Consider the following 26,835-nt stretch of genomic DNA (forward strand, 5'->3'; position numbering starts at 1 on the left):
AATATGGATTTCAACAGCTTCCTCATTTCCCATCCCCCCACATTATCCCAGTCCCAAGCCTCCAACTCAGCACTGCCCTCCAGACCCATCCATCACTGTCTCCTCTGACCTAACACCTTCTCCCTCACCTTCATCCACCTATCGCTTTCCCAGCTTACCTAACCCCAACCTCACCCTCCTCCCATTTATCTCTCAGCATCACAAGCCTCATTCCTGATGAAGGACTTTTGCCAGAAATGTCGATTCTCCTGTTCCTGTGACGCTGCCTGACCTGCTGTGCTTACCTAGCACCACACTTTCAACTCTGATCTCCAGCATTTGTAGTCCGCACTTTCTCCTAGTTGTCTTCCACCACTTCCTGTGGCAGCTCATTCCATACACGACCACACTCTGCATGAAAAAGTCGCCTCTTCGGTCTTTTTTATATCTTTCCCCTCTCACCCTAAACCTATGCCCTCTAGCTCTGGACTCCCCGACCCCAGGGAAAAGACTTTGTCTATTTATCCTATCCATGCCCCTCCTGGTTTTATAAACCTCTACAAGGTCACCTGTCAGCCTCCGACACTCCAGGGAAAACAGCCCCAGCCTATTCAGCCTCTCCCTGTAGCTCAAATCCTCCAACCCTGGCAACATCCTTGTAAATATTTTTTGAACCCTTTCAAGTTTCACAACATCCTTCCGATAGGAGGGAAACCAGAATTGCACGCAATATTCCAAAATTGGCCTAACCAACATCCTGTACAGTTGCAACATGACCTCTCAACTCCTGTACTCAATACTCTGACCAGTAAAGGAAGCATATCAAATGCCTTCTTCACTATCCTATTTACCTGTGACTCTACTTTCAAGGAACTATGAACCTGCACTCCAAGGTCTCTGTTTCAGCAACACTCCCTCGAACCTTACCATTAAGTGTATAGGTCCTGCTCTGATTTGCCTTTTCAAAATGCAGCACCTCGAATTGAGGGTAAATCTGCAGCAGAACAGTGGATGGTCTTCAAAAAGAGAAGCTATAGGCTTAACATGTTGCCTTTCTAGTGAATTGTAGGAACAACAAGCCCAGAGAACCTTGGATATCGAGGAATGTGGCTACTGGATGAAAATGAAAAGAGATATATAAAAGATACAAAGGGAGCAGAAAAACAGAGGCTTCACAGGAGCTTAGAAGATGTAGGGGGATCTCAAAAAACTAAATAAGAGAGTAAAGATAATTATGCAAAAGTGGTAGCAGGCAAGATAATTCCAAGGTATTCCACAAGTATATCAAGGGAAAGAGAATAACTCTGGAAAAGGGACTAAAGGGGCAATCTATACAGGCTCACTTCAGTTGTTGGTCAAGTGTTGGAAAAGGTTAGAAGAGATAGGATTTATAGCCATCTAGAAAAGAATAATCTGATCAGGGACAGTCAGCACGGTTTTGTGAATGGTAGGTCGTGCCTAATGAATCTTATTGACTTTTTTGACAGTGACCAAACAGGTAGATGAGAGTAAACTGGTTGATGTGGCGTATATGGATTTCAGCAAGGCATTCGATAAGGTTCCCCACAGTAGGCTATTATACAAAATGCGGAGGAAAGGGATTGTGGGAGACAGCAGTTTGGATCAGTAATTGGCTTGCTGAAAGAAAACAGAGGGTTGTAGTTGATGGAACATATTCATCTTGGTGTCCAGTTACTAGCGGCGTACCGCAAGGGTCGGTGTTTTGTCCACTGCCGTTCGTCATTTTTATAAATGACCTGGATGAGGGCTTAGAAGGGTGGGTTAGTACATTTGCGGATGACACTAAGATCGGTGGAGTTGTAGATAATGACGAAGGATGTAGTAGGTTGCAGAGAGAGACAGAGATAGGATGCAGAGCTGGGCCGAGAGGTGGCAAATGGAGTTTAATGTGGACAAGTGTGACGTGATACACTTTGGACGGAGTAATCGGTATGCAAAGTACTGGGCTAATGGTAAGATTTTTGGGAGTGCAGATGAGCAGAGAGATCTCAGTGTCCATGTACACAGATCCCTGAAAGTTGCCACCCAGATTGACAGGGCTGTTATGAAGGCATACAGTGTTTTGGCCTTTATTAATAGAGGGATTGAGTTCCAGAGGTTATACTGCAGCTGTACAAAACTCTGGTACGGCCACACTTGGAGTATTGTGTACAGTTCTGGTCACCGCATTATAAGAAGGATGTGGAAGCTTTGGAAAGGGTGCAGAGGAGATTTACGAGGATGTTGCCTGGTATGGAAGGGATGTCTTATGAGGAAAAGCTGAGGGCCTTGAAGCAATTCTCGTTAGAGAGAAGGAGGTTGAGAGGTGACTTAATAGAGACATAGAAGATAATGAGAGGGTTAGATAGGGTGGACAGGGAGAGCCTTTTTCCAAGTATGGGAATGGCAATCACGAGGGGACACAACTTTAAAGTGAGGGGAGATAGGTATAAGACAGATGTTAGAGGTAGTTTCTTTACTCAGAGAGTAATGAGGGTATGGAATGCTTTGCCTACAACGGTAGTAGATTCGCCAAGTTTAAGTGCATTTAAGTCGTCATTGGACAGGCATATGGGTGGACATGGAATAGTGTAGGTGGGATGGGCGGTGCAACATTGAGGGCCGAAGGGCCTGTACTGCACTGTAATGTTCTCTGTTCTATGCTGAAGGACATTGGTAGAATGCTAAATAAGTACTTTACATTTGCTTTCACTTGGAAGAAGGAGAATGCAAGTAAGGAATTTGACCAGATTTATCAAAAATGAGGTATTGGAGGCTTTACTGGGGTTGAAATTCAACAATTCCTTAGGTTCAGATGAGTTCTATCCCAGGTTGCTGTCAGAAACGAGAAGAAATAACAGGCACTCTGACAAACTTGCATTGTTTTCACTAGAGCATCGGAAGCTGAGGGCCAACCTGATAGATGTATATAAAATTATGAGAGGCATGGATACAGTGGATAATGTGCCTCGTTCCCAGAATGCAAATGTCAAATACTTAGAGACATAGTTTTAAGGTGAGAGTGGGAAAGTTTCATGGAGATGTGCAAGGGAAAGCTTTTTTACACAAAGGTGCCTGGTAAGCACTGCTAGGGGAGATGGTAGAAGCAGGTGTGATAGCAAAGTTGAAGAGGCATTTTGACAGACATATGAACAGGCAGAGAATACTGACCACATGCAGACAGATGAGATTAGTTTAGAATATCCTCATTGTCAGCAGAGAGATGGTGGGCCAAAGGGCCTATTTCTGTGCTATACCGTTGAATATTCCATGTATTTCCCCTGTGACAGATGTAAAGCTAACTGGCCTGCAGTGTTCTGTTTTTGGTCTCCCTCCTGTTTTGAATAAAGGCATTACATTTGCTGAGATTGACATGAATGGAACCATATCTGTAGCAAGGAAGGTTTGGAAAATTAAAACCAATGCACTAACTGTGTCATGAGCCAGTTCTTTTAAGAATTTAGGAAAAGTTCCTGCTGTACCAGCCACTTGTAAGCCCTGGCTCCAACTGTTTACTCAGTACCACTTCTCTGATGATTCTGATTTTCCTGACCTTCTCCCACACTTCCAATTCCTGATCGATCTCTGCTTCTGGAATGTTATTTGTACCCTCAGTAGTGGAGACAGATGGAAACATATCTGTTCAGCTAATTCCTCAGTTGAAGCAGTTGTGTCATGAGGAAAGATTAACCAGATTGGGCCTGTACTCAGTGAATTTTTGAAGAATGAGAAGCGATTTTATTGAATCATGTAAGATATTGGGGGAATTTGGGGGAATGATACTTGCTGCGAGGATGTTTCTGTGGTGGGGGAGTCCAGAATTTCAGCATTGGTGAAAGGAGGCTCGGAAGGGCAAAGCTTGCACCCATCAGGACGGGGATGTAAGGACCAAACTGAGAAGGGCAACAACAATTGAGACAGAATAAGAAGTCAATGCTGATTTGTTTCCCTTCCTAATATCTTTGTTACTATGAAAAGCATGTCTTTCATGGGATCACCACCACTCTGTTCAATGCATGCGTCAAATATAAAGTTCACATATAAACATGTGAATTCACAACTGCACCAATGAATTTCTACACACAGCTTAATAAGCATCATCCTGTGCTTAACTTTACTATTGAAATGGAAAAATCAAACAAGTTCCTCCTCTGGATGTGATTGTTCAGAAATCTGCTAGTTGCTTCTTGACTACTGCCAGTGCAATCTTACATTTGATGCATGTGTTGGAATTTGTGCAATCCTTGTGCTGCATGATCAGACTTCTTAGCAATCTTCTGAATAGAATTGTAGTCACCTGCTCAACATGTGAATTTGAAGTTGAGATAGGATGTGACAGGACTAGCCTCTTGCTGCATACATTTCATGGAATTGTATGAAAGGGCCTAAGGCTGCATTTTTGGTTCTGAAATATGACAAATCAATTTCAATTGACCTGAAAGGTGGCAGTTTGTTGAAGTTTGAATAACAAGTGAAGTTAGCTCTTTCACACAATGAATAATGCAAATTAATGCTCATATGATGCCAGGTTTATTGGCTGTCTGTCCCAAAAAGTGATGGAAAAATCAAAATGTTCCTTTTCTAGACGTGATTGCTGAGCTATCTGACAATAGTTTATCTACTACTTTCAACTGTAATCATTATTTAATATGTGTTGGAATTTGTTCATTGTATGTGCCAAATGATCAAACTTCTTTCAACTTCGATGTTGTGGCCTTTTCGGAGAGAGAGCAGGGACAGTATTGGTTGTTGCAGGTTCCGGAATTTAGATATATCAGTAAGAACAGAGAAGATGGTGAAAGGGAGGAGGTGTGGCATTGTTAGTCAAGGACAGTATTACGGTAGCAGAAAGGATGTTTGTGGACTCATGTACTGAGGTAGTATAGGCTGAGATTAGAATCAGGAAAGGAGAGGTCACCCTGTTGGGAGTTTTCTATCGGCCTCTGAATAGTTCCAGAGATGTAGAAGAAATGATAACAAAGATAATTCTGGAGTAACAGGGTAATTGTTATAAGGGACTTCAACATCCCAGATATTATTTGGAAATACTGTAGTTCAAGTACTTAGGATGGGTTAGTTTTTGTGCAATGTGTGCAAATGGTTTCCTGACACACAATGTAGACAAGCCAACAGGGGGCGATTTGGTATCCACATTTGGATTTGGTACTGGGTAATGAAACTGGCCAATTGTTAGATGTGGAGGTAGGTGAGCACTTTGGCGATAGTGACCACAGTTTGGTTATTTTTACTTTAGCAATTGAAAGGGATAGGTATATAACGCAGGGCAAGAGTTATTGCTGGGGGAAAGGCAATTATGATGCAATTAGGCAAGATTTGGGCTGCGTAGGATGGGAAAGGAAACTGTAGAGGATGGACACAATTGAAATTTGGAGCTTATTCAAGGAACAGCTACTGTGTGTCCTTGATATGTATGTACCTGTCAGGCAGGGAGGAAGTAGTCGAGTAAGGAAACCGTGGTTTACTAAAGAAATTGAATCTCTTGACAAGAAGAAGACTTCTGTTCGGATGAGATGTGAAGGCTCAGTTAGGGCGCTTGAGAGTTACAAGTTAGCTAGGAAAGGCCTAAAGAGAGAGCTATGAAGAACCAGGAGGGGACATGAGAAGTCATTGGATCAGGGAAAAGCCTAAATCTTTCTATAGGTATATCAGGAACAAAAGAATGACTAGAGAAAGGCAAGGGCGATTCAAGGATAGTAGTGGGAGGTTGTGCGGAATCCGAGGAGATGGAGGAAGCGCTAAATGAATATTTTTTGTCAGTATTCACACTGGAAAAGACAATGTTGTCGAGGAGAATACTGAGATACAGACTACTAGATTAGATGGGATTGACATTCGTAGGAAGAGGTGTTAGCAATTCCAGGATGTGTAAAAACAGTTAAGTCCCCTTGGCCGGATGGGATTTATCTGAGGGTTTTCTGGGAAGCCAAGGAGGAGATTGCAGAGCCTTTGGCTTTCATCTTTATGTTGTCATTGTCCACAGGAATAGTGCCAGAAGACTGGAGCATAGCAATTATTGTTAGCTTTTAAAGAAGGGGAGTAGAGACAACCCTGTTAATTATAAACCAGTGAGCCTTACTTCGGTTGTGGCTCAAGTGTTGGAAACGTTTGTAAGAGATAGGAATGGAGGGAGGAATAAGTTGATTAGGGATGGTCAACACGGTTTTGTGAAGGGTAGGTCGTGCCTGACAAACCTTATTGAATTCTTTGAGATGGTCACCAAACAGATGGATGAGGGTAAAGCAGTTGTTGTGTATATGGATTTCAGTACGGTGTTTGATAAGGTTCCTCACGGTAGGCTATTGCACAAAATACGGAGGCATGAGATTGAAGGTGATTTTGCAGTTTAGATCAGAAACTGGCTAGCTGAAAAAATATAGGATGGTGGTTTATGGGAAATGTTCATCCTGGAGTTCAGCTACAAGTGGTGTCCTGCAAGGATCTGTTTTTGGGCCAGTGCTGTTTAACATTTTTTTCAGTGACCTAGGAGAGGGCATAGAAGGATGGGTTAGTAAGTTTGCGGATGACACTAAGGTCAGTGGAGTTGTGGATAGTGACGAAGCATGTTGTAGGTTACAGAGGGACATAGATATGCTGCAGAGCAACAGGAATAAAGAGTACTGGGCTAATGTTAAGATTCTTGGTAGTGTCGAAGAGCAAGAGAGATCTTGATGTCCATGTACATAGATCCCTCAAAGTTGCCATCCAAGTTGAGAGGGCTGTTAAGGCGGCACAGAGTGTGTTAGCTCTTATGGGTGGGGGATTGAGTTTCGGAGACACAAGGTCATGCTGCTCCTTTACAAAACTCTGCGGCCGTACTAGGAATATTGTGTACAGTTCTGGTTACTGCATTACAGGAAGGATGTGGAAGCATTGGAAAGGGTTCAGAGGGGATATACGAGGATGTTGCCTGGTATGGAGGGAAGGTCTTATGAGGAAAGGCTGAGGGACTTGAGGCTGTTTTTGTTGGAGAGAAGAAGGTTGAGAGGTGTCTAAATTGAGACATACAGGATAATCAGAGAGTTCGATAGGGTGGACAATGAGAGCCTTTTTCCTCAGATGGTGATGGCTCGCATGAGGGGACATAGCGATAAATTGAAGGCTGATCGATATAGGACAGATGTCAGAGTTAGTTTGTTCACTCAGAGTAGTAGTTTACTCAGAGGAACAGACTGCCTGCAACAGTAGCAGACTTGCCAAGTTTAAGGGCATTTAAATGGTCTTTGGATAAACATATGGATGATAATGGAATAGTGTAGGTTAGATGAGCTTCAGATTGGTTCCACAGGTCGGCGCAAGATCGAGGGTCAAATGGCCTATACTGCGCTGTAATGTTCTATGTTCTCTGACTGTCCACAACAGACATTGTGGTGACCATTTTCAACTGTTTGTTGCTTGAAAATCCCAAAACAAAGTAACCAATATGTGACTCTCCTATCCGAAGGCATTTAATAAGTAATTTTCACTATGCTAAGAATTATACTGGAAACCAATTTAAGATTTGCCATCAGGATCAGTTTTGACACATGCTTTCTGCAACATGTTTTTTCATTCAGGACCCTGTCCTTTGAGGTAAAAGGATTTTGACTATACATTGCATTTTATTTTCTAATGAGGAAGGTGTTAAGGAGACAGAAATATCCACTGCATTCCCCATGGCGACATCCTGACCAATCATTTTCTTCCAGGCTAGTCTGGTTTAAATCAGCAGAGTAGGTTCAGTTAACATTTCCGCTGCATTTCTGTATCAACCATGATTTAACCAATCAGCACCCTATTCCTATCCGATATAATTTGATGTTTTTTCTTCTGCATTTTGGTTTCTTGCATTCCAGTCCTGATGAATGCTTGGTAGAGAATTTAAATGTTGAGTCTCTTTTTAGTCTTGTCGATGTTCTGCACTAACAAGAAATTGTTTGCATTTAGAAGCTAATGGGCAGGGTTTCATGATAAATTTAAGATAGAGATGAAGGTGCATTTCCTGTCTGAGGGTTAATTTATAAATACTCTTCTGCACTGAGTGGAGGAAACTGTTATTGAAAGAAAAATGGAAATTGCTGGAGAAACACAACAAGACTGGCAGTATTTGTGGAGAGAAAGCAGAGTTAATGTTTTGGATCTAGTGATCCTCCTTCAGAACTGATTGTAGCTGGGAAATGATTGGTGTAAGTTGGTTGAAGTTGGCTGAAGGGAGGAAGGGGGAGTTAACAATAGGTGGAAATGGAGACTGGAAAATGTGGTTGTGAAACATATCAGCCATGATTGAATGGTCAATCAAACCAGACAGTGGAATGGTCTAATTCTGCTCCTATATCCTCTGATCTTATGGAGACAAGAGGGAGAGAGAACAGCCTTTAGGTAGATAAAAGAATGGGTAATGATGAATCTGGAAGAATCAATAGTTGCTCATGGGGGCCATTTGTAACTGACAATGCATTAGTTTTTCGAGCAGCCTCCCTGATGACAAGGTCTGGTTTATTGCGATTCAAGGGAAGATGTGGAAGAAGATGCTCAAGATGCTAAAATGTTTGAACTAAATATTGAGTCCTGAAGGCTGCGAGGTCCCCAAGCAGTAAATGAGACATTGTGCTGAGCTTTGCTGGAATACTGCAGCAAGCCTGAGACAGATATTGAAATGGGAGGCAACCAGAAACTCAGGGTCATTTTTACAGAGAGAGTGCAGGTGTTCTGCAAAATGGCCGGCTCGTCTGCACTTCATCTCCCCAGTACAGAGGATACCACAATGTGAACAGCGAAAACAGTTGTCGAGATTGGGTGAAGTGCAGGTCAATTACTGTTTTTCCTCTGTGTGTCTGGGGCTATTGATTATCAGGAAGGAGGAAATAAATGGGCAGGTGTTACATCTTGTGTGATTGCATGGGAAAGTTCTGTGCAGTTGTGGGGAGGCATTGGGAGAGGAGAACGATTGGTCCAAAGTGCCTTGGAGGGAACGGTCCCTGGGGAAGGCTGACCAGGGAGAAGATATGTCTTGTGGTGGCATCCCGTGGAGGTGGTGGAAATGGAAGCTTATGATCCTTCAGATGTTGATACTGTTCGGAAGGGAAGTGAGAACCAGGGGGACCTTGCAACTGTTGTGGGAGGGAAGAGAGAGGGTGAGGGCAGAAGTGTGGGAAATGGGTCGGACACAGCTAAGGATCCTGTTAACCTCAGTGAGACAGAAGTGGGCATTTTGGAGAGGGAGCATGGTGGCTCAGTGGTTAGCACTGCTGCCTCACAGAAGCAGGGACCCAGGTTCAATTCATGCCTCAGGCGACTGTGTGAAGTTTGCACTTTCTCCCTGTGTCTGCGTGGGTATCCACCGGGTGCTCCCATTTCCTTCCACAATCCAAAGATGTGCAGGCCAGGTGAATTGGTCATGCTAAATTGCCCATAGTGTTCGGTGCATTTGTCAGGGGTAAGTGTAGGGTGGGGTTCTGAGTCTGGGTGGATTACTCTTCCGAGGATCAGTGTGGACTTGTTGGGCCAAATGGCCTGTTTCCATATTCTGGAATCTAATCTGTGAAGGCCTCTTGTGGAATCTGGCATGATCAGAACAGATGCGACAGAGATAGAGGATCTGGGAAATTGGAATGGAGTCTGTACAGGAAGTGAGTTGAGGTCATTTAGTCCAGGTAACAGTGGGAGTCAGTGGGTTTGTAGTTGATATTGGTCGCCAACTTACTCCCAGAAATGGATGTTAGGGAAGGTGAGGGAGAAGTCAGAGGTGGATCAGGTGAAGATAAAAGCAGGTTGGAAGTTGGAAACGAAATTGATAATTTTTTCAATTCAGAATGAGATAGGGAAACAACACCAATTACATTATTGATTGAGCAGAGAAATAGTTGTGAGGATGGACTCAAGTAGGACTGGAACAGGAAATGTTCCCCATTTCTGACAGTTGTAGACATAACCGGGGCCTATGGAGGTACCCCTGACCACAACTTTGATCTGTAAAAGGTGAGAGGCATTAAATGAGAAGTCGTTGTCCAAAATGAGGATGCACCTGGCCAGTAGAGGACAGTGGTGGTGGATAAAGACGATCCAGGCCTTATTTTCAGGAAGAGGCGGAGAGCCCTGAGACTATCCTGATCGGGGGGAGGCGGTATACATGTATTTGGATTGTACATCCATGGCGAAAAGGAGATGGCTGGAGACCACGAACTGCATCAGAAGAATTGCAGACGTAAGTGGGAAGGGACTGAAATTGAATATGTTCCATGGTGAGTGAGATAAATTCTGGATTCAAAAGGGGGTCAACTCGCAGAGAGCAGGCACAAAAGTGGAGTTAATGTCACAGTCAACCATGATGTTAAGTAACTGAGAGAAAGTAAGGACTGCAGACGCTGGAGATCAGAAGTGTGGTGCTGGAAAAGCACAGCAGGTCAGGCAACATCTGAGGAGCAGGAGAGTTGACATTTCAGGCAAAAGCCCTTAATCAGTAATGATTTTAGTGACTCAGGGATCAGTTTGATAAATAGGCAAGGTTTCATAGAATCCCAAAAGTGTGGCAATAGCCCAACAAGTCCCTTCTGACATGCCAAAGGATAACCCACCCAGACCCATTACCCTACCCTACTACTCTACATTTGCCCCTAATTAATGACTACACATCCATGAATACTATGGACAACTTAGCATTGCCAATTCACCTAACGTGCACATCTTTGGATTGTGGGAAGAAACCAGAGGAAATCCACACAGTTAGGGGAGAATGTGCCCACACAGACAGTCACTGGAGGCTGGAATGGAACCCAGGTCCCTGGCGCTGTGAGGCAGCAGCACCACCATATGCTGCCCAGGTTTGGTGGAGGCGGTTGGAATATAGAACACAGGCAAGTAGGAATAGTTTCGTATGGGAGCAAAGCTGGCGTGGACGAGTTGGACCGAAAGGTTTGTCTCCGTGCTGCAAGACTCTGATCGAATGGCCCACTATCTCGTTTCTTTATGATTGGAAGATTTACGTGTTCACTTCTGTGCAAGCTCTCCGTGTGTAACTTGATTTTATTTACAAATTAGATGGCAGGCTGAAATAATCAGGAGGGCGGTGAGCGTGTGCATACAGCATCTGTCACAGTCTGTAGCTTTGTTGCACTGGGATTGTTATTCACATGCGGCTGCTGCATTTCCGTGTTCTGAGTTTGTTGCAATGTTATTTCCTGCAAAGTGTCTGACCAGAATGGCGCCATCCTGCTCCTCAGCCAATGGCCAGCCTGCTCGGCCGTGGGGGTGGACGACGCAGCTTAGCGAACGGGGCAGTGCCGAGACGTCTGGGAACTGCAGTTTAGAGTCGGGGTGGGAATGGAATTGCGGCTGCGTAGTGAGGGAGAAAAGGCGCGCTGTCGCTTGTCGAACTACAAGCCCCAACGGGCGCAGTGCGGTAGCGGGCTGGGCGCCTGCGTACTCTATTGCCCCATAGCGGCCGGGCAGAGTTAGTGCAACGCCGCCGCGACTCTCGCTGCATTGTTATCGGGGGAAAGGCTGCACCCTGTCAGCCAGCAGTGCCAGGCCCGGCCGCCATCTTACTGCGCTCTTGTTGCTCCGAAAAAGAAACGACTGTCCGACTTTAGCGGGTCGAATCCGCCTGTTGTCGCTTCCCTTTTGTTTTTTTTTCTTGCGGGCGGATAAGTTGGAGTAACCGCCGGTGGAGCCGATCTTAGGGTTGGCTGGAGCGGGGCTCCGCCTTTGCCCGTGTGCGTGTTGGCGGACATACAGACGGACGGAGTGTGTCTGAAGCGGTGGCTGCTTCGGCCGAGGCCGGGGCCCGGCTCGGGCTCCCTCACGTGCGGTGAGTGCTTTGTTTAATCAGAGGCCGCGGGCGATCGTTCGATCGGGGAGCAAGGGCCCCGGCCTCACGTGGCGCCTGCTTTGTGCGCGGGGGCCCTGGTGGCGCCGGGACCGCTCCCCTCCCCCGCCCTCCGTGGCGCAGTTGGTGTGGCGGAGCCGGGGCCCAACGGGCTTTGAAGCTTCTAGAAGGCGAGCCCAGCCCGCGGCCATCAGCTCATTGTTGCAGCCGGTTACATCATCCAGATTCCCGGGCACGTGATGGTCGAGCCCCCCCCCCCGTGTCCACCAAAGACCCCCCGCGTCCAAAGCTGACTCGCCCCCCCATGCTCCCCTTTTCCCATATCGATCTCCACTCAATATTCACATCCCAAGTCTCCAATCTCTTTCTCAATATCTCTCTCCTCCCCCCCCCCCCCACCCCAATCCAGCTGCCTAGCATCTACCCCATATCTCCTTTCAAGCAGGTTTGTGATCTCCGATTCTATCTACTGTCCATCCCAGTCCCCACGACCCAAGTTGAGTTTGTGGTCATATGTAAGGCAGATGAAATATAATATAAGGTTATCCACTTTGGTAGCAAAAACAGGAAGGAGGGTTATTGGCTGAATGGTTGTAGTTTGGGAAAGGGGCAATGCAACAACACTTTGATATCATTGTACAAGTTGCCAAAAGTTAAGCATGGTGAAGAAGGCAAATAGCATGTTGGCCATTATAGCAAGAGGATTTGAGTGTAAGCAGTCGGGATGTCTTGTTGCAATTGTACATGGCTCCTGATAGGACCACACCTGAAGTATAATGTGCAGTTTTGGTGTCCTTGTGGGAGGATGTTATGGAGAAGAATGGAAGGCTACAAAGGTTTACTAGACTGGTTCCTGCTGGGACAGCAGCGCTGATGTGACAAGACTTGATTGGTTAGGACTATATTAATTGGAATTTGGAAGAATTGGTAGGCAGGGGTGATTTTGACCAAAGTTGTATAATATTCTAATAGGATTAGGTTGAGACCACTTTCCGAGTTTACCCTATGACCAGGAACACAATTTACAGATGCAGGGTCAGCCATTTAGAACTGAGGATGGAAGAAATTTTCTCACCCAGGGTCAGAGAGATGTACAGCTTTGCCCAACACATCCATGCTGATCAGACATCCCATTTGCCAGCAGTTGGCACATAACCCTCTTCAACCCTCCTTATTCATATATCCATTCAGATGCATTTTAAATGTAATTGTACCCTCCTTCACCAGTTTCACTGGCAGTTTTTTACATACACGCACCGCCTTCTGTGTGAAAAAGTTGCCCCTTAGGTCCTTTTTAAAACTTTGCCCTCTTCTTAAACCCATATCCTCCAGTTTTGGATTTGCCTGCCCTGGGTAAAAAGACCTTGGCTATTCACCTCATACATGTCCCTCAAGATTTTATAAATCTCTATAAGGTCATCTCTGCCACTCCAGAGAAATAGCCCCAGCCTATTCAGCACCTCCCTATTGCATAAACCCTCCAACCCTGACAACAACTTTGTAAATCTTTTCTGAACCCTTTCACGTACAGCAGGTCAGGGAGCATCCGAGGAGCAGGAAAATTGTTTCGGGCATGTCCTGTATCGCAACAACGTGACCTCCCAACTCATTAACTCAATGCGCTTATCAATAAAGGCAAGCAAACCAAACAGCACCCTCACTACCCTGTTTATCTGCAACTCCACTTGCAATGAACTACACACCTGCACCTCGAGGCCTCTCTTTTCAGCAACACTCCAGTAAATGTGCCCTGATTTACGTTAGAACAATGCAGCTCCTCACATTCATCTAAACTAAATTCCATCTGCCATTCCTTGGCTCATTTGCCCATCTGATCAAGTTCCATTGTACTCTGAGATAACCCTCTTCGCTGTCTGCTACGTTCCCAGGTTTGGTTTCATCTGCAAACTTATTAACCACATTCCTATGTCCACATCCAAATAATTTACATAAATAACAAAAAGCAGAGCAGGAGCCTGTGGAGCTAGTGGGTGGCATAGTGGCACAGTGGTTAGCACTGCTGCCTCACAGCGCCAGAGACCCGGGTTCAAATCCCTCCTCAGGCGACTCTCTGTGTGGAGTTTGCACATTCTCCCCGTGTCTGTGTGGGTTTCCTCCCACAGTCCAAAAATGTGCAGGTTAGGTGAATTGGCCATGCTAAATTGCCCGTGGTGTTAGGGGAATGGGTCTGGGTGGGTTGCGCTTAGGCGGGTCGGTGTGGACTTGTTGGGCCGAAGGGCCTGTTTCCACATTGTAAGTAATCTAATCTAATTTTCTGCACAAAGTGACTGTGATTAAAATATTGAATGTTTTTTCAAGGAGTCAGGTGTTCTTAAGGCTAATGTGAAGAAAGAGGGAAGGGAGAATTGAGTTGCAAGATCAACCGTGATGATCTTAAATGACAGAATAGGTTAAAGCAGCCTATTCCTATTTTCTACATCTGTGTCTTCCACCTCCCATTTATGAATCATCTCTGTCTGATGTATTTTCCTGTCCCCTCCTGATAGGACAAATCCTAGAGATCTGAAAGTGTAAGTTCTCTGTGATCTGATGACAGCTTGCTATGACTTTGTGAACTTTTTTTTCTGTTTCCTTTGTTGCTGTATACCCACAAAGGAATTCCCCAATAATTTGTCCCCATATCTGGTCCCTGTGTGCTTTTTACAAATAAAAGCAAAGTACTGGAGACATTGGAAGTCTGAAACAGGTACAATGCTGGAGAAACTCAGTGGAACTTCGGGCATCTGTTGGAAGAGAAACAGTGACATTTTAAATCCAGTGACTTCAGAAGAGTCATATTGAACTCAATCTGTTAGTTTGGTAATCTCCACAGATGCTGCTTAGTTTATCCAGAGTTCTGTGTTTTGTGTTCGATGATTTGATAGAATGTGTCCTGCATAGGACGGTTCAGGATTTGACCATAATCTGGAACCAGAAAGGCCAGGACTGTGGTATCCTGCGGGCTGAAAATCTGGTGTTTTGCTCCTGTTTTTGGGTGACTTCAGACTGTTGCTTGGGAGAATTGAGACCTTGGCTTTACTTTCAAGCACTTTTCATTATATGCAGTATGATCAGGTTGAAAGTTTTGGAGCACATTATTTGTAGCTTGACTTCCTTGGGTTGATCGTTATTTTGAACAAATGTGTTTGTGATGTTGCTCAAAACTTTGTCCTTTTAGGCCTGAAGTTGGAAAACCTTGAAATGGACCTCTCAGTTTAAAAGGTCACCTCTTTTTGTTGATGTTGTTTGAAGGAATATTATCCTTTTCATTTCCTCATTAGTAATAGGGCTGCAAAGATATTCTGAAAAGATATTATGCAAAGATATTATGATTCCTGAAGAAGGGCTTATGCCCGAAACGTTGATTCTCCTGTTCCTTGGATGCTGCCTGACCAGCTGTGCTTGTCCAGCAACACATTTTCAGCTCTGATCTCCAGCATCTGCAGTCCTCACTTTCTCCTGCAAAGATATTCTCCAAACTAAGTCATTATGGATTACAGTCCACACTGTAACTAAGTGGGCCTCTGTGTGTTTACCAGTTGATATGATTCTCGAAAGTCTGCTGTTTAATTTATGGACAGATTGTCATTTTTTTTTCTTTCTTGTAAAATAGTACAAAACAGTGGGCTATAATGTGTCGAGTACACTTGGATAATCTTGTGAAATTGTTCCTCTTGCCAGTGACAAGAGCTCTTAACCACGAATATTTAACTGTTATGATATATAACTGGAAACATGTTTTTGGTTTAGCTTAAAATTATGGAATCTATTTGTGTTAGTGTTTTATTTGATTCTGGTAAACGTGGGATGTCAGTTTCATAGTCCCATCATTGGACTACTTGAAACGTTAATTTGGCTAAATTTTATAAAAAGCTGAGAATGTATGAGTCTGAGAGCAGGAATGTTTACATATTAGTGTTGGCAGACACTTGATGAACCAAATTTTAGTTATTTGTATATTTTTTAAGAAATAATTTCCGAGAAGGTGCGGTGTCAAAATATAACATTTTAATCATTGGGTCCTAGAGCCTGGAACTTAGTTGAGAATGAATGAGCAGTGAATTAGCAAATGGTTGAATTTTGTCTTGTGAAAGGCTTTATCTTTTTTATGCCAGCAATTCTAACAGTCTTAAAATGGGGAGTCCGGTCATTTATGTTGTATGGCAGAGTTTCCATTTCTGTTTTGCAACGCTGAGTGGTTGTAGTCAGTCCATTCGACCAAAAGACCAGAGAGAGACTATTTGACGAGATTGTGGCTGATCGATTGAATAAACTTCACATCAACTTTCCTCCCTCATTCCCATAATCCTGGATTACCTTACTGCTTCAAAATCTCTTTGTCTCAGCCTTGAATATACATAACAACCCAGCCTCTTTGCTTTCAAAACATGCCACAGGTTCAAGATCATCTGAGAGAAGAAATTTCTCATTTCTGATGTTATGCCTTCTGGTCTTAGATTCTCCCACAAGGACAAACAACTTTTCCACACCTACCCAATCAAGCAGTGGAGAGTCTTCTATCTTTCAATCAGTTTGCTTCTCGTTCATCTAAACTCCAATGCCCACCTACTCGGTCTTTCCTCATAAACTCCCTCCATACCTATGATCAGCTTAATAAACCTTCTGTGGTTAGCCTCCAATGCTGGTAGATATTTTCTTAGAGAAGGGAACCAAAACTATTGACTGTATTCCAGTCATAGTGCCTTGTACACTTTTAGAAGCTCCTTATTGTTTTGTACACCATTCCCTTTGAAATAAAGGCGAGCAGTCAATTTGCCCTCTATTAGCTACTGTACTTGGATATTAACTTAGGATTCATTCATGAGGACTCGCACATCTTTGTGCTGCAACGTTCTGCAGACTTTCTCCAATTAAGTAATATTTAGCTCCTCTATTCTTCATATCTAAGTGGATAACCTCATATTTTCCTGCATAATATTCCATGTAAATTTTGACCACTTGCTGAACCTATAGACTTTGCGATCCTCTCATTGCATTCCAACCTATTTTTGTTACAATAGCAAACTTGATAATCATGCATTCACCGTTATTTGAAGAAGCTGTTACTGTCCTTTTGAATGTACTTGCTAGTTTGCCCACTATATGTTTATTTTCTCCCTCCTTTTTTAGCAGTCGTTTGGCTTTTCAAACTTTTCCAGTCCTGTGGTTTACCACTAACCTTTGCTACAGTGTATGTTTTAAGTTCAGTACAGATGTTGCCAACCCAAGTTACTCATTCTCAACCTGAATGCTCTGTTCTTCCATGTTGTTGTCGTTGTTCCCTCAGGAATATTTTACTGAGATAATTCTGTTTAGCTCATCTCATTACACACTGCCAGATCCAAGAGAGTTGATCTCTGAGTAATTATTCTCAACACACAACTGCCAAGTTCACAACTGTCCATTTCCTATGAGAGAATTTAATCATCTCCCCATGACATTATGATGGCTGAATCCTCCTCTTACCAACATATTAGGGGTTACCATTGACCCAAAAGTGAACTGGGCCAGCCATCTAAATACTCTACAAGAACCAGTAGGAGGCAAGGAATCCTGCTGTAGCTTACTCCCGAAACCTGCCCGGTATCTTCAAGGCACAGTTAAGGAATGTGCTGGATAAATTCATTTATCTGGATCAGTGCAGCTCTGACAACATTCGTGAAGCTTATTACCACAGAGGACAAAGCAGTCTGTTTGTTTTGTTCTCCAACTACCTGCAACATTTACTGCTTCCACCATTGAGACACAATGATGGCAGTGTGTACCATTTCAAATTCATGGCAGCAGTCAACTAGGTTACTTTGACAGCATCTTCCCAACGTGTGACTTCTATATCTGGAAGGACAAGGGTGCCAGATGCATGGAACCACCACCATTTGGGAGGTTCTCTTCCAAGCCATGTACATTCATTCCTCCATATTTGCAACCGTTCTGTTTCTGAGAACCCCAATGAATGATGAAACTTGCATGAGTAGAGCTCATTTAAAAATAGGTTAAGAATCATGGGTATTGATTTTTGTTGTTACTTTTTTTTGGCAGAGATAGACAAATTTATAATTCATGATTTCGCGGATACCGAGGATTAACTGTGCTATCCTTACTGAGACTGTATTCTTGTTCCTCCACCAATTGCCTGTTAAAATTAATAGATTGCGATTTTAGAGAAGATTTGTCGCTCATGTTGTGGATCAAGTTGTACGTTTGCTCACTGAGCTTGTAGATTTGTTCTCAGACGTTTTGTCACCATGCTAGGGAACATCATCAGTGAGCCTTCGATAAAGGTGGTCTATCCTGCTCGCACAACAGTCTTGGTCTGTTGTGCTGGGTGATATCACTTCCAATTCTTTTTTCTGAGCAGTTGGTAAATGGGGTCCAAATCTATATGTTTGTTAACGGAGTTCCAATTTGAATGCCTGGCCTCTCAGAATTCCTGTGCGTGTCTTTGTTTAGCCTGTCCCAGGATGGATGTATTGTCCCAGGTCAACTGGTGTTCCTCTTCATCTGTGTGTATGGAGACCAGTGATTGTTGGTCTTGTCTTTTGGTGTCCAGTTTGTGCTTTTGTATCTTGGTGGCTTGTTTCCTGGCCATCTGTCCAATGTGACATTGATTGACTCCTTGAAGGATATTTTATGTATGATGTTCACTCTGCTGGTTGTTGGTATGGGGTCCTTTAAATTCATCAGGAGCAGTTCACTGTGGTAGTAGGTTTGTGGGCTACCAAGATGCCTAGGGGTTATCACCTCTGAGATGTCTTTAATGTATGTAGGGTGAAGCGAGTCTGTGGGCATGTTGTGTCTTCTTGTTCAGGTCTGAGATGTAGGAATCTGTGGACTGTGCTTATCAGGTACTTGTTCCTGAATACGTTGTCCAGATTTTTTTCCTCGGCTTCTCATATTTCCTGGGTGTTGCTGTGTTGTGGCCTAATAATGTCCTCATGCAGCTTTGTTTGTAGGTGTTGGGATGGTTGCTCCTGTAGTTGAGTATCTGGTCAGTATGTATCACTTTCCTGTAGACGCTGTTCTGCAACTCTCCATTTTGTTCTACTGTGACGTCTAGGAAGGGGAGTCTGTTGTTATTTTCTTCCTCTTTATGAACTTTATAACCAGTAAGGATGTTGTTTATGGGTTTCTTCTAATTTGTTGTGTTTTGTAATGACAAAGGTGTCATCCACTTGGCAGACCTATTCTAATCTCTGAATAACTGCTTCTTCTAAGATTCTGAACATGGGTAATCCCTTAGCTGTCCCGTTGATTTCTTGTCGATCTTGTCGTCAAAGATGAAGTAGGTGCCTGACCGTCATCCTGAACAGAGCACAATACATTGAAAAAACAAACGCACAACTCGCAGATACCGACACCTACCAACCGGTGGCGTTGTTCCCAACTCCAAACTAGAAAATCACATCACAGCATACCTGAGGAAACTTAACAAGATAGGTGACATTAACAAGACAGACCTCCAAAGAATGAAGGATGCAACACACCCAGTTTCTACCGATTACCAAAGGGGCATAAGCAAGCACCACCAACCCCCCCCCCCCCCAAGACCCATAGTCACACTCCCTGGTATACCAACAGACAGACTCTGAAAGGAACTGCAGTGCAAACTGAAACACCTAGCAGAAGACTCAATCCACTCCACCCAGGAATTTCTTAACATCATCAAAGACACCAACGTCGACCGCGATGAGGTCATGGTTTCCTGCGTTGTGACTGCCCTATTCGCATCAATAAACATCACCCGAGCCAAAGAAATATTGGCCTCCCTGCTAAACAAACCAAGGGCACAAACACCTGACAGCACCAACTCCATGAGCAAGGACAGCATCCTCAAACTAGTAGACTTGTGCCTCACAGCCCACTTGAACTCCTACGACAATATCTACAAACACATCAACAGAGCACCTATGGGATTGCCAATGTTTGGTCTCTTAGCAGAAGCAGTAATGCAAAGGTAGAATGAATAGCCATTCCTACAATCCAGCCCATGCTTTGGGTCCGCTATGTGGATGATACCTTTGTCATCACAAAATACAATAAATTAGAATAAACCCACAAACAATATCCTTACCAGTGTAAAGTTCACCAAAGAGGAAGAGAACAACAACAGAGTCCCTTCCTAGATGTCACAGTAGAATGAAAAGCCAATGGAGAGCTGCAGACCACGTCTACAGGAAAGCGACAATACACTGACCAGATACTCAACTACAGGAGCAACCAGCCCAACATCCTCAAGGGGAGCTGCATTAGGACATTATTTATACACATTCAGCCCCCAGGAAATACAAGAAGCTGAGGAAAAACACCTACACAATGTATTCAGCAACAGATACCTGATAAGCGCAGTCCACAGATTCCTACACCACAGATCTAAACAAGAAGACACAACACGCCCATAGACTCTAGCCACCCTATGACTCCAGCCCCTGGGTATCATGGTAGCCCAGAAACCTACCACCGCACTGAAACAGCTCCTGATGAATTTAAAGGACCCTGTACCAAAAACCAGCAGAATGAATGTCATGTATAAAATATCCTTCAAAGAAGTGCAACAAACATTACATTGGACAAATGGGCAGGAAGTAAGCCACCAAGATACATGAGCACCAACTGGCCACCAAAAGACATGACCAACTATCACTGGTCTCCATACACACAGACAAAGTGGGGACCAATTTGACTGGAACAGTACATTCATCCTGGTCAGACTCAACAAAGACATGCACTGGAATTCTGAGAGGCCTGGCATTCAAACTGGAACTCCTTTAACAACCATATAGATTTGGACCCCATTACCAACCTTTCAGAAAAGAACCAGAAGAAATCACGAACCACAGGAGACCAAGACGCGCATACAGTGCTTCACTGGAGGCTCACTAATGATGATCTGTAGCATGGTGACGGAACATCTGAGAAAAATCTACCAGCTAAGCGAGCAACCTTAAAGCCTAAACCAAATAAAGGGATTCCTGAACAGCACTGCGTATGTCCCAACACCCCATGGGAGTTTGAGATGTTAAGTCATGACTACTTTTTCACACGTAGTTGGGGATTTACAATGAAAACTGGCCTAGTCAGTGACACCCACAAACAGTGAACCAAGACATTTTAAGAAATTAGTTTTGGCTACAGTCTTTTGGACTGATGAGAATACCAAGCTGAGTTAGAGCTTTTGCGAAACCTCCAAATCTTGATAGATTGTGAAGCCTCTCTTTGCTGACATAGTTTGAGCAAAGCTCGCCAAGGAAGCTCCCAAAAGCCACATCCATACTGGATAGGGGTTTTGATGGAATTCTTATACTCAGCTGAAATTGCTGTAAGTTACATTGAGGAAGGAGAACATTGGGCAGAAAGTTGCTGCAGAAATTTTAATAGTTTGACTGGATGTTCTCCTGGGCGAGTTGGATGAAGAGCCAGAAAACCCAATTTCTAACTACTCTGCAAAAATGTCAATTTTATTTTGCAGGGGTCTGTAAATATTAAACTGTCGGACCAGCATCTGGTCAGTAACTTCAGCCATTGTTTAGTCGTGTGGATTCCTGACTTGCTGTGCCCAGTCTGAGGGTGTCTTTTTCTGGAGTATGCCATGTCTAAGTTTTTGCTAAATACTCATGTTAGTTTGTTTTGCCACAGGACGGTCTTGGTGTACTGTGCAAAGTAGATGGTAGTTAATGTAGCTCAGTATTCTCTGAATTGTTCCACAGCTGTAGTACTTGACCACTTGGTGTTTTGAGACGAGGCAGTGTGTTGGCAGGTTGCTTAGCTGTGGAGGTTTTTGCAACTTGAGACTGGTCACATTTTCAGTTACCCTTTAGCCTTTCTCGCAGCCAGCTCGGGATGAATGTCAAACAGATGCTGATCTAAATTTTATTTCCCCTTGTTAGACGTGGGCAAACAAGAATGCACATTCTGAGATAAAAGAGTTATCTTCTCCTTAAATTCCTGTTATTAGAACATGGAACAGTACAGCACAGAACAGGCCCTTCAGCCCACGATGTTGTGCCGACTACTGATCCTCATGTATGCACCCTCAAATTTCTGTGACCATATGCATGTCCAGTAGTCTATTAAATGTCTCCAATGACCTTGCTTCCACAACTGCTGCTGGCAACGCATTCCATGCTCTCACAACTCTCTGTAAAGAACCCGCCTCTGACATCACGTCTATACTTTCCTCCAACCAGCTGAAAACTATGACCCCTCGTGTTAGTCACTTCTGCCCTGGGAAATAGTCTCTGGCTATCGACTCTATCCAAGTCTCTCATTATCTTGTATACCTCAACTAGGTCCCCTCTCCTCCTTTTCTCCAATGAAAAAAAGTCCGAGCTCAGTCAACCTCTCTTCATAAGATAAACCCTCCAGTCCAGGCAGCATCCTGGTAAACCTCCTCTGAACCCTCTCCAAAGCATCCACATCTTTCCTATAATAGGGCGACCAGAACTGGACGCAGTATTCCAAGTGCAGTCTAACCAAAGTTTTATAGAGCTGCAACAAGGTCTCATGACTCTTAAACTCAATCCCCCTGTTAATGAAAGCCAAAACACCATATGCTTTCTTAACAACCGTGTCCACTTGGGTGGCCATTTTAAGGGATCTATGTACCTGCACCCCAAGATCCCTCTGTTCCTCCACACTGCCAAGAATCCTATCCTTAATCTTGTCCTCAGCTTTCAAATTCGACCTTCCAAAAATGCATCACTTCGCATTTATCCAGGTTGAACTCCATCTGCCACCTCTCAGCCCATCTCTGCATCCTGTCAATGTCCCGCTGCAGCCTCCAATAGCCCTCTATTGTCAACGACACCTCCAACTTTTGTGTCGTCTGCAAACTTGCTGACCCATCCTTCAATCCCCTCATCCAAGTCATTAATAAAAATTACAAGTAATAGAGGCCCAAGGACAGAGCCTGGTGGAACACCACTCACCACAGACTTCCAGGCAGAATATTTTCCTTCTACTACCACTCGCTGTCTTCTGTTGGCCAGCCAATTCTGTATCCAGACAGCTATGTTCCTCTGAATCCCATTCCTCCTGACCTTCTGAATGAGCCTACCATGGGGAACCTTATCAAATGCCTTGCTGAAGTCCATATACACCACATCCACCGCTCGACCCTCATCAACTCTTCTAGTCACTTCCTCAAAGAACTCGATAAGGTTTGTGAGGCATGAACTGCCCCTCACAAAGTCGTGTTGACTGCATTTAATCAAGCCATGCTCTTCCAGATGGTCATAAATCCTATCCCTCAGAATCCTTTCTAACACCTTGGAGACAACAGACGTGAGACTGACTGGTCTGAAATTGTCGGGGATTTCCCTATTTCCTTTCTTGAAGAGAGGAATTACATTTGCCTCTCTCCAGTCCTCAGGTACGACTCCAGTGGAGAGCGAGGATGCAAAGATCTTGGCATGTGGCGAAGCAATTGCATTTCTTGTTTCCCAAAGCAGCCGGGGACAAATCTGGTCTGGGCCTGGCAACTTGTTGATTTTAATGTTTGACAAAATTTTCAGCACATCAGCTTCCTTTATCTCTATCCATTTCAGCATGCTCTTCAAAGGTTTAATTCACTACAAAGTTCGTTTCTTTCGTAAAGACAGAAGCAAAAAAACACATTTAGGGCTTCCCCTACCACTTCAGACTCCACACACATTCCCTATGCTGTCCCTGAAAGGTCCTACTCTTTCTTTGACTATTCTTTTATTGCTCACATAAGTGTAAAATGCCTTTGTATTCTCCCTAATCCGTTCTGCCAAGCCTTTCTCGTGCCCCCTCCTGGCTCTCCTCAGACCATTTTTGAGCTCCTTCCTCGCCTGCCTGTAATCCTCTAGAGCTGAGCTTGACCTTAGCTTCCTCCACCTTATGTAAGCTACTTTTTTCCTTTTGACGAGAAGCTCCACCGCTCTCGTCACCCAATGTTCCTTTATCTTACCACTTCTTGCCTGTCTGAGGGACATATTTATTCATCACTCGCAACAACTGTTCCTTAAACAGTCTCCACATGTCTATAGTGCCTTTACCATGGAACAATTGCTCCCAATCCATGCTTCCTAACTCATGCCTAATCGCATCATAGTTTCCTCTTCCCCAATTAAATATCCTCCCATTTTGCCTAATCCTCTCCTTCTCCATAGCTATGTAGAATGTGAGGCAGTTGTTGTCACTGCTTTCTTCCATCTCCCTGCTGCTATTGGAGGGGCCTGTAGTAAACCCCTTTTGAAATTAAAGTCTGTTTGGCAGGATGACTACCTAGCTTTTCATTTGATGGCTGTAGGTATTTTTAATTCACCTGTTTAGATGTATTATGACGCATGCCTGGAGGAGGAGAGTAAGAACAGTTGAGGCTAAGCCTCCTGGCTGAGTTGACAGGACATTACTACAGTGCCACAAGAGCCTCTTTTAATGCACAGTTTGCTTGTAGATATTTTAATGAATCACTTCAGGTACACTTCCAGGTCAGGCAGAATTTGAACCCAAATTCTCTGGCTTAAAGATAAGAACACTAACACTTGGCGACAGGAGCCCTGTTGACTGCAAGATTCAGATGCATTATTGGACCACGAGTGCTTTGGTTGGCGAAAATATTTCCATTTATGAGTTGTAGAAACCTTTGTAAGAATGTGTATCGGATGTAAGCAGGCAGGGAAGGAGTTAAATTCTGAGTTTTGTGAACCAAGAGGTTCAGCTGATCATGACTCAGATCATATAACAAATTACATTTAACATTGGGGTGCTGGAGGGAAGGGTAATGGATTAACAAGGTGGAAAAGCAGTCATAATGTAGAGTCATTTAACAATATTGGAAGCATTCAGTATGTGAGGGCAGCTAACAAGGGAAAAAATATCCATTGTATGAATCCAGTTAACAAGGTGAAGAACATTCATTGTATAACAGTAAAGGGCTTGGTCTCTGCTATTGATATTCGTTGATTGTAACGGTCACCCAATAAATATGTATGTTGCCGTAGCTGGATACTCCACCCTGTAAAATTACTATATAATTTATTGAGAAACTGCTATCCCAGAGAACCCATGTCTGTGCACATGGGCGATAGTTCTCTCTCTCCTCCACGGCCTGGAATAAAGATGAACAAAGTAAAACTATACTGTGTCTCTGAGCATTTTGCTTTGACTGAGGGGGGGGAAAGGGAAACAGGAACGGCAACATTGGCATAGTCAGCAAGTTCCAAACGAATAGTTGTGATCAGACGGTGTCAGCGGCCGCATGGATCATTGTTGTCTTGAGATGGACTGGCCCACAAGGTAAGATTTTAAACCTTAGTCGTCCTCGATATCCCTGTGTGCCGGAGATGGTCCCTTCACCTGATTGCTCGAACGATAATTTGTTCAGTCAAGAGAAACAGCTTCGCACGTGCGCTCGGAGCAAGAGGTTCAAGTCCTCTACGCTGCATTGGGGGGAGAGGGGTCCGTTTGAGGTTCGAGTCCTCTGCACGGTACTGGGGTTGAAGTCCCCTGGAAGGGGATCGGGATTCTGATTTGAGTCCTCTGCGCAGTACTGGGGTTTGAATACCCTGGGGTGGGTTTGGTTAAGGTTTGAGTCCTCTGCGTGGTACTGGGGTTAGAATCTACTCGGTGGGTTGATTTGAGGTTCACGTCCTCCACTCTCTGCTGAGGTTTGAGCTGTCTGTGTTTGAGGTTCAACCTCTCTGTTTAATTGGGATTCGAGTTTTCTGTCTTTAATTGGGATTCAAGCAAAGTGAGAAAGGGGTAAAGTTCCCTCTGAGGGAAATTTGAAGCTCTGTGAGTCTTTGTTCTGTGGGAAGAGAGTGGCTTGGATTGCAGCGCAATGTGGTCCGCTGTGACGGCTTACTCTTTTTATAAGTGAAATTTCAGTGAAAGGATGCAAAAAGAAAGAAAATACTGAAGTTAAGGCTGCACTAATACTTGAGTTGAAAAGAGAAAGTTTGAGTGTAAATTGTGCTATTCTGAGAGTGTTTGATGTTTAAAAATTTTGGTTTGTTAAAATCCTGGTTCAGAAAATCCTTTTAAGTAACTGTTTTGCCTCGTTTGAATTAGGATCTCAATTCAATGTGTTTTTTGGGCTATGTTTGCTTGTCGGTATTTTACATTTTTGTTTTTACATTGAAATGGTGCAACATTATGTCCTCCTCCTTAAAATTATGAAACTTGCAACCTTAAAACAAATTAGTTGAGTGCCTTGAGCCCCTGATTTATTTCAAATTCCGCAATGCTTGTTTAATAAAAAGAGTTGGGTCATGCTATAGCCAGATGAGAGTATTGTATTATATTGGCTGCTGTGTTTTTAGTGCAGAGTGTCTGCAAAAAGGGGAGTGCATTTTTAGCTTGGTGTTTAAGATTTTCTAGAGAATATCAGAATTTTGAGGCTGAGTTGTTTAGATTCTGTTAATTATTGTTAAGACTTCATTGCCCCCTTCATATTGCATATTCAAAGAATGTTGATCTCTACCAAAGTTGTCCCTGCAAATTCGACTGTTTTATTTGGGTAGTTTCATTTGGAGATAATATTTTAAAATATTAAGCATTTGTTTCCCACAAGTATTTGAGGTTTAAATCTGAACTGAACCTCCCTCTTCAATTGTTAAAGCACAGGAAACATTTTGTTGTTTTCTTGCTGTTCCAGACTTTTTGCAAATACTTTTTCTGACAGCTTTCATATTAGCCAAGTGACAATTTATTAAAATAATTTTTGAATTATCTGAATGGGCTCCCCAAGGGTTTTATTTTTAGGACTGTTGATTGCTGTTTATGAATGACTGAATTGTTTAGGCAATATAATTTACAATTTATGGATTGTACAAAAATTGATAATGTCATAAGTAGTGAACAGAGTAACAGACTTCAAGAATTCAAAGAATGTTGAAAGACACAATTTAGAGTAGTTAAATGTGTGTACTTGTAACCACCTTGGCAAGGAAGGAATGAGAGAGGAAATGCAGCGAACACCATCTCTAGAGTTTCTCCATTCACGGGAAAAGCATGCCTTCGGACCACCACCCACCCCTCCACAACATGACCCAACGGATTCAATCAGCTCC

At 43.6% G+C, this 26,835-nt stretch overlaps 1 protein-coding gene across 4 annotated transcripts in view; it reads left to right on the forward strand.

Moving 5' to 3' along the window:
• The window catches only part of kansl1b (KAT8 regulatory NSL complex subunit 1b), a 314,956-nt gene that overhangs the window by 55,333 nt on the left and 232,788 nt on the right, over positions 1-26,835 (forward strand). For 3 of the 4 annotated variants that reach the window (XM_043675342.2, XM_043675346.2, XM_043675347.2), the window contains exon 1: positions 11,482-11,782. The exons of the other annotated variant lie outside the window; for it this stretch is intronic. The gene's annotated coding sequence lies outside the window, so the exon portion shown is untranslated. Of the gene's footprint in view, positions 1-11,481; positions 11,783-26,835 lie in introns of those variants that run through there. 4 annotated transcript variants of the gene reach the window in all.

This window comes from Chiloscyllium plagiosum, unplaced genomic scaffold (assembly GCF_037043375.1).
Source record: "Chiloscyllium plagiosum isolate Xiang-an unplaced genomic scaffold, Cpla_swu_hap1 HiC_scaffold_32, whole genome shotgun sequence".
Lineage (NCBI taxonomy): Eukaryota > Metazoa > Chordata > Chondrichthyes > Orectolobiformes > Hemiscylliidae > Chiloscyllium > Chiloscyllium plagiosum.